Source organism: Mustela lutreola, chromosome 15 (genome assembly GCF_030435805.1).
Source record: "Mustela lutreola isolate mMusLut2 chromosome 15, mMusLut2.pri, whole genome shotgun sequence".
In the NCBI taxonomy this organism is placed as follows: Eukaryota; Metazoa; Chordata; class Mammalia; order Carnivora; family Mustelidae; genus Mustela; species Mustela lutreola.
In genome coordinates, this window is record NC_081304.1 from 34,532,687 (window position 1) to 34,549,338 (window position 16,652).

At 37.4% G+C, this 16,652-nt stretch overlaps 1 pseudogene; it reads left to right on the plus strand.

Moving 5' to 3' along the window:
- Positions 1-691: 691 nt before the first annotated feature.
- Positions 692-16,652, plus strand: part of LOC131815619 (large ribosomal subunit protein eL32-like) — a 33,257-nt pseudogene continuing 17,296 nt past the window's right edge.

Consider the following 16,652-nt stretch of genomic DNA (forward strand, 5'->3'; position numbering starts at 1 on the left):
ATAAACACGGTAAAGGGATGGAATATGACCATAAAGATGAAAATTTAAAAAGATTCTAAAAAAAAAGAATTGATAAGATAAGAAGATGGTTGAAAGAGAAAAAAAGAAAGAGGAAAGAATGTGATCAGGCTGGAGATAGAACAAGGACACGTACTAGATTTAGGGTATAGTTTGATATGTTAGAAGAAACTGTATCCCAAAATATTAAAGAAAGAAATACCTGTATGTATACAAAAAAATAAGGCTAAATATAATGAAGAAATAGAGTATGACAATAAAAATGAAAATTAAAAATTTCTTATAAGGTATTGATAAGATAAAATTGTTTAAAAAAACGTTAAAATAGGAAAGAGGAAACATTTTAAAAAATAGAATAAGAAAAAAAATAAAATTAAAAATTTTTAACTTTTAAAGTCTAAAGAATCATGGGGGAAAAGCCATGAATTCTATGTGCTGTATTCTCATAGCTCTGAAGTTTTGCAGTTCTCATTGATTGGTGAATTTGGTCTTGGCTAGATGTTCTTGTTCTTCTGGGGGAGAGGCCTGTTGCAGTTATTCTCAAATGTCTTTGCCCAAGGCAAAATTGAACCACCCTTGCCATGGGCCAGGCTAAGTAATCTGCTCCGGTTTGCTCTTGGGAGCTTTTGTTCCCTAAATGCTTTCTGTAAAGCTTTGGGGGATGGGAATGAAGATGGCGACCTCCAAATCTCCAGCCCGTAAGAGCTGAGAGCTTGGGGCCCCACTCCTCAGTGAGCCCTCAGAGAAAAGCAGTCTGTCAGTCCCATCTCCATGGTCTCCAGCTGCGCTCCAAGCTCACCCAGCCTGTGACCGTTCATTTCTATCTGGCGCACAGCCCTGTTTAGGAGTCTCCAAACCCAGGATATTCCTGCAGCACACTCCTGTGCCATTCCTCCCAGAAGAGGAAGGAGGGAGTCTCCCCAGATCTGTCACTTGTGGGTTCTCTGCTCGAAGAGCAGTGGCCTGACTGTGCCTTGGATCATGGCTTAAATTAACCCCAAGCTGAAAGCCCCTTCCTCAGCTCTGTCTCTGTAGCCGGCTTGCCTGCTCTGTCTGCCACACTCCGACAGCCCTGGTGTTTTTGTGACCCTAAAGTTCCTGAGACCACACTGTCCCAGCAAAAGCTCCACCCACCTCCCACCTCTCCCCTGCTTAGCCTCTGGAATGAAATCCCTCAGTGGGGCAGACTTCTAAAAGTTCTGATTTTGTGCTCGACTGTTCTACCACTTGCTGGGAGCCACCCCCTCTCCCCTGCAGTCTGTCTTCCCATGTATCACCTCAGATTCACTTATCCACACATCCTATCTATCCTACCTTCCAGAAAGTGGTCACTTTTCTGTTCCTAAAATTGCTGCTCTTCTTCTCTTCAATCTCCTGTTGAGTTTGTAGGTGTTCAGAATGATTTGATAAGTATCTAGCTAAACTCCTGGGACCCAATGATATTTAGGTCTCCTACTTCTCTGCCATCTTGCTCCTCCCCCTCCAGCTTCCTTCCTTCTAAGTTTGGACTTCATAGTCACTGTAACTATTCTCTTGCTCAGGTCCTGAACTCCTGTCAACCTTTGTCATTCTGCTATCTTAGTCCTGCAAAATCATAAATCTAATTTAATGTCACAGTCTATCTTCCCTATTTGTACATCTGGGAAGTTGAGTACTACTTAAAAATTTTGTATAGTAGTGTGGATTGGTGCCACTGCAGTATAATGGCTTCCAGTCTTAATTGGATTCCCAATACTGCTTTTCAGGTTGTATGTTTTCCCTGATTAGTTTTCCATCTCTTCCCTCACCTGGCAGCAACTGGACTAAACTTACATGTTACTTCTTAGCCCAATTCCCTTCCCATTTGGTATGCTTCCTCTGAATAATCTTATCCTCTCTTCAGCTGTGTGCTGATGATGCTTGACCCATCATCTAGCTACATACTCAACATGTTGGGTGTTCCATAGTATCTCAAATTCAATTTGTACAAAATAATTCTTTCCTGAACTTGCTCTTCTCTGTTTTAGCTGGTGGCACCATCATTCATGTACTTCTCTAAATCTTAAACTATCAAGTCATCCAAGTTTTAGAGTTGAGCAATATTGCTCAACTTTCCATCTTTACTGTGATTGCATTAAGACCTTCATAATCTTTTCTAACCTAGTGTAATTGTTCTTAACTAGTCACTTTGCCACCTGTCTTACTCCTAAAGTCCACTTTACACTTTGTTGCCACTTAACCGATTAAAAATACCAATCTGACCTTTTCATTCACTTCTTTAAAACCCCTCTGAGGGGGCGCCTGTGTGGCTCAGTGGGTTAAGGCTTCTGCCTCTGGCTTGGGTCCTGGTATCAGGGTCCTGGAATTGAACCCCGCATCCGGCTCTCTGCTCAGTGGGGAGTCTGTCTCCTTCCTCTCTCTGCCTGCCTCTCTGCCTGCTTGTAATCCTTTCTCTGTCTAGTAACTAAATAAAAATATTAAAAAATAAAAATAAAAAATAAAACCTTTCTATGTACAGGACCAAGTCAAAACTCTATATGAAAATATACCAGACTTTTTATGATCTGGTCTTTGCTAGTGTTTCCAGCCTTATCTCCTGCCACCCTTTGTTGACATTATACTTAAGAATAGTTTTAAAAACAGACCATGCTGTTTCAGATCCATTGCTTTTGCTAATGCTCTTTCACTTGTGCAGTGTTCCCTTCCTCTTCTTTACCTGGCAAACTCCTACTCATCCTGAGAGATTTAGCTAAGGCATTATTTCTCTGAAAACACTGTGTCTTCCCAGCTGCATTAAATGTACTTCTAATTTTCTTGTCCCCCCCAGGGCCTACCTTCAACATAGTATTTTTAACACTATGTTGTTTATTTTCACTCCTGTCTCTGTACCAGACTGTATAAGCTTATACAGCATAAGACCTTATTTGTCCTTGTAACTCTTGCATCTGGTACATGCTTTAAAACCACCCAATTTATGACACTGTTCCGTTCCTTAAGCCAAACTGAATCATGCTATTTTAAGATAGGCTACTTTTATTTAGGTGCTGCATTGATTTGTTTATTATATTGTTGATTACTGTTTTAGTATTTTAGAGTAGGCCAGAACTTTAGAAATCATATACTTCCCTTACATTAAACATGAGGTAACTGAGGTCCAGAGAGATTTAGTACCTAGACCAATGTTGATAGCAACACAACACACTGTGTGTTTTTAATGTAATTTAGAACAAATTAACTTGATTTAGACTTGCTTTTCAAGGCATTCTTAGAGAAAGTACAAGGTTAGATAACCGAAAACTAACTTTAAAATACTAATTAAGAAGCCACTTGATCACATTCTTTATGATTACATATAACTATAGAGTTTATTATGAAAAGAAATATATGTTGGTGGTAATATATTTTAATGATAATATACTTTTGTTTATTGCTACCACTATGTGCAATAATTCTCCATTGAGTTGTCTTCTGATTGACTAAACTTATACACCACACCTTAATAAATTATCACAACCAGCAGTATATTTTTAGGAAATTAATATAATTGTTAGTGTGATATGACTTTCCTAAATCTTTTTTACCTTATTTTATTCTTAGGAATTTTTTATAAAACTGTTTCTAAAAATACTATGCTGATAAAAATCCAAGTTGCATAAAAAACTAAAATCCAAACATTTCCTGAATGTTAAGTTAAATTGCACACACAGTGCCTGGGTGGCTCAGTCTCTTGAATATCTGACTCTTGGTTTTTAACTCAGGTCATGATCTCAGGGTCATGGGATCAAGCCCGTGTCAGGCTCTGCACTCAGTGGGGAGTCTGCTTAGAGTTTCTCTCCCTCTCGCCTCTCCCCACCCCACCTCCACCTCTCTCTCCAAAATAAAATAAGTCTTTTTAAAAAATTGCACAAAATCCCTTTGCCATTGCTTAACTGAGAATGCAGATCAGAAGAAAATTTATGTCACTGGTGACAGTGCTGCCCTTAATAATTTAAAAGCCACATCAATGGTTTATCAGACTTCAGGGACGAATTTAGGTGAACTCACTTAATTGCTACATAGCATCCTTGTCACTTTCTAAAGCCTTCAAATGTAAATAAGACACCTTTTTCATGCTCATGTAAAATCTGAAATGAAAAGCAATTTTTAAACTTTTTAAATATGATCCAGTCTCTTAAGAATTGCAAAGGAAGAAAAAAAATAATCTCAGATTCTGCTTAAAACATAGAAAGTAAGAAATGTCACATTGTGGCAGATAGGCATTGCTCTATTTGTGTCTGATAATGAATTTTTAAAAAATATTCCCAAGACAAGGGGAGACGGAGAGGAGAAGGGAGTTGAGGGAAATTGGAAGGGGAGGTGAACCATGAGAGACTATGGACTCTGAAAAACAATCTGAGGGTTTTGAAGGGGCGGGGGTTGGGAGGTTGGGGGGACCAGGTGGTGGGTATTAGGGAGGGTACAGATTGCGTGGAGCACTGGGCGCAGTGCAAAAACAATGAATACTGTTATGCTCAAAAGAAAGAAAAAATTAAAAAAATATATTCCCAAGATACACATAATCCAGATTTCATACTTTGGCAGGCTCCACCTGGGGAAAGGATGGTTGCTTCCATGGGTTACAGGAAGCAGCCTATAGGATGTAGTGACTCATAGAAGCAACCTACAGGATAAAGGGGGATGGGTTCTACCAGCTGTTCCTAAAAAACAATGGGATGGGTGCTCATATACAAACAAGTGACCCATAAGCCTTTTTCCTTTGCAGAAGTATGTCTTAGGTTGCCTGCTAGCCTTTTTCAATTGCCCAGCCACTTTCAATGCTGCTCATCATATTCATTTTTATTCTAATATCCACTTCTAATGTTACATAGAAGGGACTAGGTCACACATTATGATTTACCTCAGGTCCTGCCCTCACCCAGAAATAATCTTAAACTCCTCTTTTCCTAGAAACATTATGGCTGAGGAGAAACAGATTAGTTGTATTCTAAAATGCTTATTTTAACATCAATTACTTACCCACTTTCAACATCAGTGGATTCATCTAAATTCTTTCTACCCATTTAAAATCTGAGAGTAACAAGTTCTATGATAATATGCATTCCTTCAATACTTAAATATAAAAGACACAACTATAACTTGGGATTTTCCCTGCTTCTACCCTCTCAGAGGTGGACCATTTATGACAAGTCTGAATGTTTACTTTGGTTACAAATGTCTGCAGAAACATATGGTCAGATCATATGGTTCTAATAATGTTCCCTTTAGTACTTTGCAGCTTTGACCAATTTCAATATTTTTTCTGGAATTGGAAATTCTTTCTTGTGGGAATGTACTCATTTATCAAAAAACGAATATGTGGTTGTTAAGAACTTTTTGGCTTAGTGCAATATGAAGGACTGTAAGAATTTTTTTGAGAACTACAACTTTGTATAGATTCATAGTCTTATTATACAAATTCTTCAGATTTCAACTGTGTACCCTTGAGCTTGAAGTAAAATGCTATGTTGTTAATTTTTTTTTTTTTTTGAGCTGCATCATTCAATATCTTCTCATTCTGAGTTTCCACTCCTCTCTATAGTGATTTCCAGCACAAATGTAATTCAGTCCCAAAAAGAGTTTGGGACAAATGGTGTATGGGAGGTTCTCTCTGGGTCTATTTTCTTCTCTTTGGTGTAACTGAGAACCTTTGTTGTATAGTACCATTGATTCTTACAGAAGGTAGTGAGAGTTCACTCAACACCAAGAGGAGCTCTTCCTTCCTCTATGAAAACTTGGAGGTTTACTCACTTTGTGCAAAAGGCAGTCTGACATAAAGAAGATTGCCCTTGCTTATTTGAGATTTGCTTAGTGATTTCTTGGATTGTTTGGCTAAAGAATATGGAGAAATTTTTGTCCTGAAACCAGATGTGTAGCAGTGACTTATTACTATTATTATAAATATACTGTTTAAAAAGAACACTACTCACACAGATTTATTACAATGTGGAGGAAGCGTGAGAAAAATTACTTTGCTATTTTTTTATTTTAATTTTATTTATTTATTTATTTGACACAGAGGGATCACAAGTAGGCAGAGAGCAGGCAGAGAGAGAGGGGAAAACAGGCTCCCCACTGAATGGAGAGCCCAATATGGGGCTCAATCCCAGGACACTGAGATCATGACCTGAGCTGAAGACAGAGGCTTAACCCACTGAGCCACCCAGGTGTTTCTACTTTGCTATTTCTAATTGCTAAAGAAATATTTGCATTAAAAGTTTTTTCTTTTAAAATAGCCTTCTCTTAGACTATGAATCATCATGTAATTTCTGTTACAGGCTCTATTATGGGAAAAATTACATTCTTACATATTTATATAATAATCAAATTTCTGTTTTAAAGCTCACTGGTTTGAAAATTTTGACAGGTACTATTTCTTTTTTTTTTTTTTTTTTCCTGGTTCTTTTTTTTTTTTTTTTTTTAATTTTTTATTTTTTATAAACATATATTTTTATCCCCAGGGGTACAGGTCTGTGAATCACCACGTTTACACACTTCACAGCACTCACCAAAGCACATGCCCTCCCCAATGTCCATAATCCCAACCCCTTCTCCCAAACCCCCTCCCCCCGGCAACCCTCAGTTTGTTTCGTGAGATTAAGAGTCACTTATGGTTTGTCTCCCTCCCAATCCCATCTTGTTTCATTTATTCTTCTTCTACCCACTTAAGCCTCCATGTTGCATCACCACTTCCTCATATCAGGGAGATCATATGATAGTTGTCTTTCTCTGCTTGACTTATTTCGCTAAGCATGATACGCTCTAGTTCCATCCATGTTGTTGCAAATGGCAAGATTTCATTTCTTTTGATGGCTGCATAGTATTCCATTGTGTATATATACCACATCTTCTTGATCCATTCATCTGTTGATGGACACCTAGGTTCTTTCCATAGTTTGGCTATTGTGGACATTGCTGCTATAAACATTCGGGTGCATGTGTCTCTTTGGATCACTACATTTGTATCTTTAGGGTAAATACCCAATAGTGCAATTGCTGGGTCATAGGGCAGTTCTATTTTCAACATTTTGAGGAACCTCCATGCTGTTTTCCAGAGTGGCTGCACCAGCTTGCATTCCCACCAACAGTGTAGGAGGGTTCCCCTTTCTCCGCATCCTCGCCAGCATCTGTCATTTCCTGATTTGTTGATTTTAGCCATTCTGACTGGTGTGAGGTGATATCTCATTGTGGTTTTGATTTGTATTTCCCTGATGCCGAGTGATATGGAACACTTTTTCATGTGTCTGTTCGCCATCTGGATGTCTTCCTTGCAGAAATGTCTGTTCATGTCTTCTGCCCATTTCTTGATTGGATTATTTGTTCTTTGGGTGTTGAGTTTGCTAAGTTCTTTATAGATTCTGGACACTAGTCCTTTATCTGATATGTCGTTTGCAAATATCTTCTCCCATTCTGTCAGTTGTCTTTTGATTTTGTTAACTGTTTCCTTTGCTGTGCAAAAGCTTTTGATCTTGATGAAATCCCAGTAGTTCATTTTTTCCCTTGCTTCCCTTGCCTTTTGCGTTGTTCCTAGGAAGATGTTGCTGCGGCAGAGGTCGAAGAGGTTGCTGCCCGTGTTCTCCTCAAGGATTTTGATGGATTCCTTTAGTACATTGAGATCCTTCATCCATTTTGAGTCTATTTTCGTGTGTGGTGTAAGGAAATGGTCCAATTTCATTTTTCTGCATGTGGCTGTCCAATTTTCCCAGCACCATTTATTGAAAAAGCTGTCTTTTTTCCATTGGACATTCTTTCCTGCTTTGTCGAAGATTAGTTGACCATAGATTTGAGGGTCTGTTTCTGGGCTCTCTATTCTGTTCCATTGATCTATGTGTCTGTTTTTGTGCCAGTACCATGCTGTCTTGATGATGACAGCTTTGTAATAGAGCTTGAAGTCCGGAATTGTGATGCCACCAACGTTGGCTTTCTTTTTCAATATCCCTTTGGCTATTCGAGGTCTTTTCTGGTTCCATATAAATTTTAGCATTATTTGTTCCATTTCTTTGAAAAAGATGGATGGTACTTTGATAGGAATTGCATTAAATGTGTAGATTGCTTTAGGTATCATAGACATTTTCACAATATTTATTCTTCCAATCCAGGAGCATGGAACATTTTTCCATTTCTTTGTGTCTTCCTCAATTTCTTTCATGAGTACTTTATAGTTTTCTGAGTATAGATTCTGTGTCTCTTTGGTTAGGTTTATTCCTAGGTATCTTATGGTTTTGGATGCAATTGTAAATGGGATTGACTCCTTAATATCTCTTTCTTCTGTCTTGCTGTTGGTGTAGAGAAATGCAACTGATTTCTGTGCATTGATTTTATATCCTGACACTTTACTGAATTCCTGTATAAGTTCTAGCAGTTTTGGAGTGGAGTCTTTTGGGTTTTCCACATATAGTATCATATCATCTGCGAAGAGTGATAATTTGACTTCTTCTTTGCCGATTTGGATGCCTTTAATTTCCTTTTGTTGTCTGATTGCTGAGGCTAGGACCTCTAGTACGATGTTGAATAGCAGTGGTGATAATGGACATCCCTGCCGTGTTCCTGACCTTAGCGGAAAAGCTTTCAGTTTTTCTCCATTGAGAATGATATTTGCGGTGGGTTTTTCATAGATGGCTTTGATGATATTGAGGTATGTGCCCTCTATCCCTACACTTTGAAGAGTTTTGATCAGGAAGGGATGTTGTACTTTGTCAAATGCTTTTTCAGCATCTATTGAGAGTATCATATGGTTCTTGTTCTTTCTTTTATTGATGTGTTGTATCACATTGACTGATTTGCGGATGTTGAACCAACCTTGCAGCCCTGGAATAAATCCCACTTGGTCGTGGTGAATAATCTTTTTAATGTACTGTTGAATCCTATTGGCTAGTATTTTGTTGAGTATTTTCGCATCTGTGTTCATCAAGGATATCGGTCTATAGCTCTCTTTTTTGGTGGGATCCTTGTCTGGTTTTGGGATCAAGGTGATGCTGGCCTCATAAAATGAGTTTGGAAGTTTTCCTTCCATTTCTATTTTTTGGAACAGTTTCAGGAGACTAGGAATTAGTTCTTCTTTAAATGTTTGGTAGAATTCCCCCGGGAAGCCGTCTGGCCCTGGGCTTTTGTTTGTTTGGAGATTTTTAATGACTGTTTCAATCTCCTTACTGGTTATGGGTCTGTTCAGGCTTTCTATTTCTTCCTGGTTCAGTTGTGGTAGTTTATATGTTTCTAGGAATGCATCCATTTCTTCCAGATTGTCAAATTTATTGCCGTAGAGTTGCTCATAGTATGTTCTTATAATAGTTTGTATTTCTTTGGTGTTAGTTGTGATCTCTCCTCTTTCATTCATGATTTTATTTATTTGGGTCCTTTCTCTTTTCTTTTTGATAAGTCGGGCCAGGGGTTTATCAATTTTATTAATTCTTTCAAAGAGCCAGCTCCTAGTTTCGTTGATTTGTTCTATTGTTTTTTTTGTTTCTATTTCATTGATTTCTGCTCTGATCTTTATGATTTCTCTTCTCCTGCTGGGCTTAGGGTTTCTTTCTTGTTCTTTCTCCAGCTCCTTTAGGTGTAGGGTTAGGTTGTGTACCTGAGACCTTTCTTGTTTCTTGAGAAAGGCTTGTACCGCTATATATTTTCCTCTCAGGACTGCCTTTGTTGTGTCCCACAGATTTTGAACCGTTGTATTTTCATTATCATTTGTTTCCATGATTTTTTTCAATTCTTCTTTAATTTCCCGGTTGACCCATTCATTCTTTAGAAGGATACTGTTTAGTCTCCATGTATTTGGGTTCTTTCCAAACTTCCTTTTGTGGTTGAGTTCTAACTTTAGTGCATTGTGGTCTGAAAATATGCAGGGAATGATCCCAATCTTTTGATACCGGTTGAGTCCTGATTTAGGACAGAGGATGTGATCTATTCTGGAGAATGTTCCATGTGCACTAGAGAAGAATGTGTATTCTGTTGCTTTGGGATGAAATATTCTGAATATATCTGTGATGTCCATCTGGTCCAGTGTGTCATTTAAGGCCTTTATTTCCTTGCTGATCTTTTGCTTGGATGACCTGTCCATTTCAGTGAGGGGAGTGTTAAAGTCCCCTACTGTTATTGTATTGTTGTTGATGTGTTTCTTTGATTTTGTTATTAATTGGTTTATATAGTTGGCTGCTCCCACGTTGGGGGCATAGATATTTAAAATTGTTAAATCTTCTTGTTGGACAGACCCTTTGAGTATGATATAGTGTCCTTCCTCATCTCTTATTATAGTCTTTGGCTTAAAATCTAATTGATCTGATATAAGGATTGCCACTCCTGCTTTCTTCTGATGTCCATTAGCATGGTAAATTCTTTTCCATCCCCTCACTTTAAATCTGGAGGTGTCTTCGGGCTTAAAATGTGTTTCTTGGAGGCAACATATAGCTGGGTTTTGTTTTTTTATCCATTCTGATACCCTGTGTCTTTTGACAGGGGCATTTAGCCCATTCACATTCAGGGTAACTATTGAGAGATATGAATTTAGTGCCATTGTATTGCCTGTAAGGTGACTGTTACTGTATATGGTCTCTGTTCCTTTCTGATCTACCACTTGTAGGCTCTCTCTTTGCTTAGAGGACCCCTTTCAATATTTCCTGTAGAGCTGGTTTAGTATTTGCAAATTCTTTCAGTTGTTGTTTGTCCTGGAAGCTTTTAATCTCTCCTTCTATTTTCAATGATAGCCTAGCTGGATATAGTATTCTTGGCTGCATGTTTTTCTCGTTTAGTGCTCTGAAAATATCATGCCAGCTCTTTCTGGCCTGCCAGGTCTCTGTGGATAAGTCAGCTGCCAATCTAATATTTTTACCATTGTATGTTACAGACTTCTTTTCCCGGGCTGCTTTCAGGATTTTCTCTTTGTCATTGAGACTTGTAAATTTTACTATTAGGTGACGGGGTGTGGGCCTATTCTTATTGATTTTGAGGGGCATTCTCTGAACCTCCTGAATTTTGATGCTCGTTCCCTTTGCCATATTGGGGAAATTCTCCCCAATAATTCTCTCCAGTATACCTTCTGCTCCCCTCTCACTTTCTTCTTCTTCTGGAATCCCAATTATTCTAATGTTGTTTTGTCTTATGGTGTCACTTATCTCTCGAATTCTCCCCTCGTGGTCCAGTAGCTGTTTGTCCCTCTTTTGCTCAGCTTCTTTATTCTCTGTCATTTGGTCTTCTATATCACTAATTCTTTCTTCTGCCTCATTTATCCTAGCAGTTAGAGCCTCCATTTTTGATTGCACCTCATTAATAGCTTTTTTGATTTCACCTTGGTTAGATTTTAGTTCTTTTATTTCTCCAGAAAGGGCTTTTATATCTCTCGAGAGGGTTTCTCTAATATCTTCCATGCCTTTTTCGAGCCCGGCTAGAACCTTGAGAATTGTCATTCTGAACTCTAGATCTGACATATTACTGATGTCTGTATTGATTAGGTCCCTAGCCTTCGGTACTGCCTCTTGTTCTTTTTTTTGTGTTGAATTTTTACGTCTTGTCATTTTGTCCAGATAAGAGTAAATGAAGGGGCAAGTAAAATACTAAAAGGGTGGCAACAACCCCAGGAAAATATGCTTTAACCAAATTAGAAGAGATCCAAAATCGTGAGTGGGGAGAAAGGGGATAAAAAGAGGTTCAAAAAGGAAGAAAGAAAAAAGAAAAAAAAAAAAGAAAAGAAAAGAATATTTTTTAAAAAAGAAAACACCTAAGAAAAATGTAATATATATATATATATATATATATATATATATATATATATATTAGATAAACTAGTAAAAAATCGTTAAAAAAGAAAAAGGTAACAGTTAAAAAAAAATTTTACCCGAAGGCGAGAAAAAAAAAAAATGAAAAAGAAAAAATTAAATTAACTGCAAGACTAAAACAAATCACAGGAAAAAAGCCATGAGTTCCGTGCTTGGCTTTCTCCTCCTCTGGAATTCTGCTGCTCTCCTTGGTATTGAAACCGCACTCCTTGGTAGGTCAACTTGGTCTCGGCTGGATTTCTTGTTGATCTTCTGGGGGAGGGGCCTGTTGTAGTGATTCTCAAGTGTCTTTGCCCCAGGCGGAATTACACCTCCCTTACCCGGGGCCGGGGTGAGTAATCCGCTCGGGTTTGCTTTCAGGAGCTTTTGTTCCCTGAGCGCTTTCTGTAGAGTTCCAGAGGACGGGAATACAAATGGCGGCCTCCTGGTCTCCGGCCCGGAGGAGCCGAGAGCCCAGGGCCCCACTCCTCAGTGCGCCCTCAGAGAACAGCGCCCAGTTACTCCCGTCTGCCTGACCTCCGGCCGCGCTCCGAGCTCACCGAGCCTGCGACCGGTTCAAGGTAACACGGAGCTGCGAGCTTACTGTCGGCTCTGTCTCTGTAGCCGGCTTTCCCGTTCCAATACCCGCAAGCTCTGCGACACTCAGACACCCCCGATCCTTCTGTGACCCTGCGGGACCTGAGGCCACGCTGACCCCGCGTGGGCTTCGCCCCGGTTTAGCCTCTGGAGCGATGTCCCTCAGCGGAACAGACTTTTAAAAGTCCTGATTTTGTGCGCGGTTGCTCCGCCGCTTGCCGGGAGCCGGCCCTTCCCCCCGGGGTCTATCTTCCCGTCGCTTTGGATTCACTTCTCCGCCGGTCCTACCTTTCAGAAAGTGGTTGTTTTTCTGTTTCCAGAATTGCTGTTCTTCTTCTCTTCGATCTGCTGATGGATTTTCAGGTGTTTGCAATCTTTAGATAAGCTATCTAGCTGATCTCCGGCTAGCTGAAGCAGTCTCAGCTTGCTACTTCTCCGCCATCTTGACTCCTCCCCTGACAGGTACTATTTCAAATTTAATTAACGTGGACAGATTTTCTTATTGTAGAATATGGAGATTTGGTAATATTTTCAATTATACATAATGAAAAAACAAAGAAATATACTTTTCTCTTGAACAATTTTGATTTTTAGGAAGGCACTAAGCCTAATGGACTGGAGCATGAATTTGAGGTTATGATATTTTATTTATTTACTTATAAATAATTTTTTTTTAGAGAGAGAGAGAAAGATAAGGGGATTGTGGGAAGAGCACAGAGAGAATCTCAAGCAGGATCCATGCCTAGTAAGGAGCCTAGCACAGGGCTTGATCTCATAACCCTGAGATCATGACCTGGGTAAAATTAAGAGTCAGCCCAACCAACTAAGCCACCCAGGCACCCCAGGGTTAGCATATTTTAAATCCTCACCTACTGCCTTCTAACTTTTGCTTATATTCTCTGAAACTTAATTTTCTCATCTGTAAAATGAGGACAATTATACTTACCTCATAGGGATGTTATGAGAATAAACTTAATTAATGAATTTACCTAAAGGCAATAGAAAATGTAGGCTAGTACTCTTTTTTAAAACTTATTTTTGTGACTCTTCTATGTTAAACTAAAGAGGGTAAAAGTTAAGATTTTATATTTTCCTTTACATTAAACTAATGGTTTTCAAATCTTTATCCATTCTTGACACCCACTCTACCTTCTATTAGATCTTTATAAGTGAAATTGAGATGTTCAATCTGGTGGTTTAGGGTTTTTGAAAGGCCTCTTTTTATTTTTTGTAGGCATGGAGACAGGTTTATCTTTAAATGTCATCTGGAATACGAAAGAATGTTCTTTAACCAACTACTTATGGCGTAGGAATTGTATAACCAGTCTCTATTCCCAGGTCTTTTAATTGGTGCTGAAAAAAGTGATCCTGGAAACATTGCTGAATCAAGGGTAAGTTTTTATACATTCGTTCTTGAAATGTAATATTGAGCTGCTTATGTATAATGGTATTTCATATATCTTCATCATAAGTATTGCTATGTTGCAGAGAAATATGATTAATAAGGCCTATTCTCTCTTTTAATAAAAAATATAAAATATGATATACTATTAAAGATGAACTATTTCTAGATATAATACTTCAGTAAATTTGGCATTAAACCATAAGTATTGAAGCCCAAACTAAAAAGCCATTTAAATATGGCCACACAGAAAAATTAGACACATTATACTTCCATATTGCAATGAAATTACACTTTAAAAACTTGCATTGTTAAAGCAATTATGTCTTATCTCTTTGTGTGTTTTTTTTTTTAATCTGCTCACTGAAGCCTAATCAGGATTAAATATACCGGAGACAAAGACATGACCCAAAGATTAGCCTTGTAAAATAAGGATCGGATTTCCAAGTCAATGTAAACTCCTGGTGTATATCCCTAAACCAAGGAGAATCAAAGTTATAATAGTAAAGCAAACAATTTGGTTATAAATACAATTTTATCAAAGGATAGAATGACTTTCAACACATATGCTCTATGAATAAGACTAGGTATGTTCTTAAAGAACTATGAATTACATTACTTTAAAAAACATCAAATCTTAGGTAACTAAATGTAGTAAGATTTTTAAAATGTCTTCTTAGTGTAATACAGTGTGGCGGGTAAGAATGTGAACTCTGCAATGCGATCAGTTGGATATCAAATTCTACTATTCTGCCTCTTTATTGGCTCCGTGACCTAGAGCAAGTTACTTAACTTTTCTTTTACTTTTCTACAAAACTAGGGAAATAATACCTAAGCAATAGGGTTGTTATAAGGATTAAATGAGTTAATTCCTATAAACTACTTAGAATACTAACTAGCATGATGTAAGAACTCATGCAACAAACATGATGATGCTATATTATTAATATTTATATCACTTTAAAAAATCTCTAGTCATTAAAAATACAAAATCATGCATTATTCCAACATTAAATAATATAGTTAGAGGTTAGAATATTTATCCACTTTAGTGTTTAAATTGTGTGATGATGGTTAGGCATAGGAACAATTTAAACTGTAATATTCCTGTTTTAACATTATGAAATAGTATCATAGTCCCTCAGCAACAAGACATGCTCTACTGCTGTGGGTTTTATAAGGTGAGTTTCAATACACATTCAGACGAAATGCCATTTATAAGCATACAGTTAATTGAATGCTCACAGGAAGAGCATAGTTAAGTACTATTCCTTTGTGGACTGGTGAATTATGCCTTACAATTAATACTTCTCTGTGGGAAAAAAATAGAGCTTGTCTTTCTTCCAAGGAAGGTGAAATTGGCAGTATGGGAACATTGAAAAGTTCTGGCAGGGTTATATATTTTGTTTTTGAAAATTTACTCTTCCCAACTGGAAGTGTAATAAGGATTTTGCAACAAGATTTTGTTCCATTGTCTTACCTGATAAGAAATTTAGACAGGACAGTAAGCATAACCTTATTTTGGTTAGGGCCACTGGGCATTAACTTTCAAATATGACTTGCTCTTTTTTGGTTATCCCCATATCATAGCTATCCACATTACACTCTTGTGTTAGTGAGTTATACCACTTATTATCAATTATGTTGAAATTATATCACTTATTATCATGTATGTTAACTTAACATCACTATTACCTGTGTTACTGAGAGATAATTTGCTTTCTATTCTCTCGTTCAGTCTTACCTAATAGTAGCACATTAGATATTTTTTAACTTGTTTTAATATAGTAACTCTTTTTAAATAAATATTGGAGATATTTGGGGATCTAAAATCTGAAATGATTGTATATACAAATGTACTGTGTGCAAATGAAGGATTAGTGCTACTGATTCTGACTTTACTGAAGTTGGTTGTTTTAAGTATTGTTGACAGTCTTGTTGATGGAAATGAGATTTGCTCAAGAGATGTTAACATTTTAACCTAGTTTTATCATATGTAACTTAAAAGCTATGGAAGATATGTTTTTTAATATTTCATTACCGCCCAGAGTAAACAAACTCCATTTTCTCTAATTTGTTGTGTTCTTAACATCTCCCTCTTCCCTTTTATCTTCAAAACATCCATTGAATAATGTTAGTTTTAAAAATTTTCTGTAGGCTTATTTTTTCTTATTGTTTTATTTCTCTCATTTATGCCTATTTGTAACCCTTCTCTCTTTTCTTGTTTTTTTTTTTTTTGCTACTATTTATACTAAATTAGAATTTTCATACTAGAGTGCCCTAAATGACTGCATCAGTAAAAATCACATTACTCCATAAAAATACTTTATTTGTTTTAGATGATATAACACTTTTAATTCAATAGAAAAAATAGTAGGAATGTTTTCACATTTTACACATGTAGTTTGATGAAGGACCTACATGTATATGGCTTGAAGCCTTTCTTTCAGTGGAAGCAGTACTAGAAAAGCATGAGTAAATCAATGACAAGGAAGAGAATCTAGGAAAAAGGAGGAGTGGGGAAAGGAAATAAAAATATTATAGCAAGCACTTGATCCTATTTGGCAACTATTGTAAGAGAACATTGTGTCAATCCAAAACATTCAATTTCTCCTTAGTTAAGACAACACTTCTTTCTAAGAACTAGACATACTGTGAGATTATTATGTCACTGTCATAGCAATAACATTAAAGCAGGATGAAGGATGAAGAAGAACCTAAAAATCTCAGGTTGCATCCAAAGATCAGCAAGAGTAATGGTTCAATAGGGAATTGATTAAAAAAAACAAACAGACAAACAAACAAACAAAAACCCAACAACAAAAAGCTGCTCTCTTTCAGATCTCCTGGTTTGGTTAGTATGTGTATGTAAA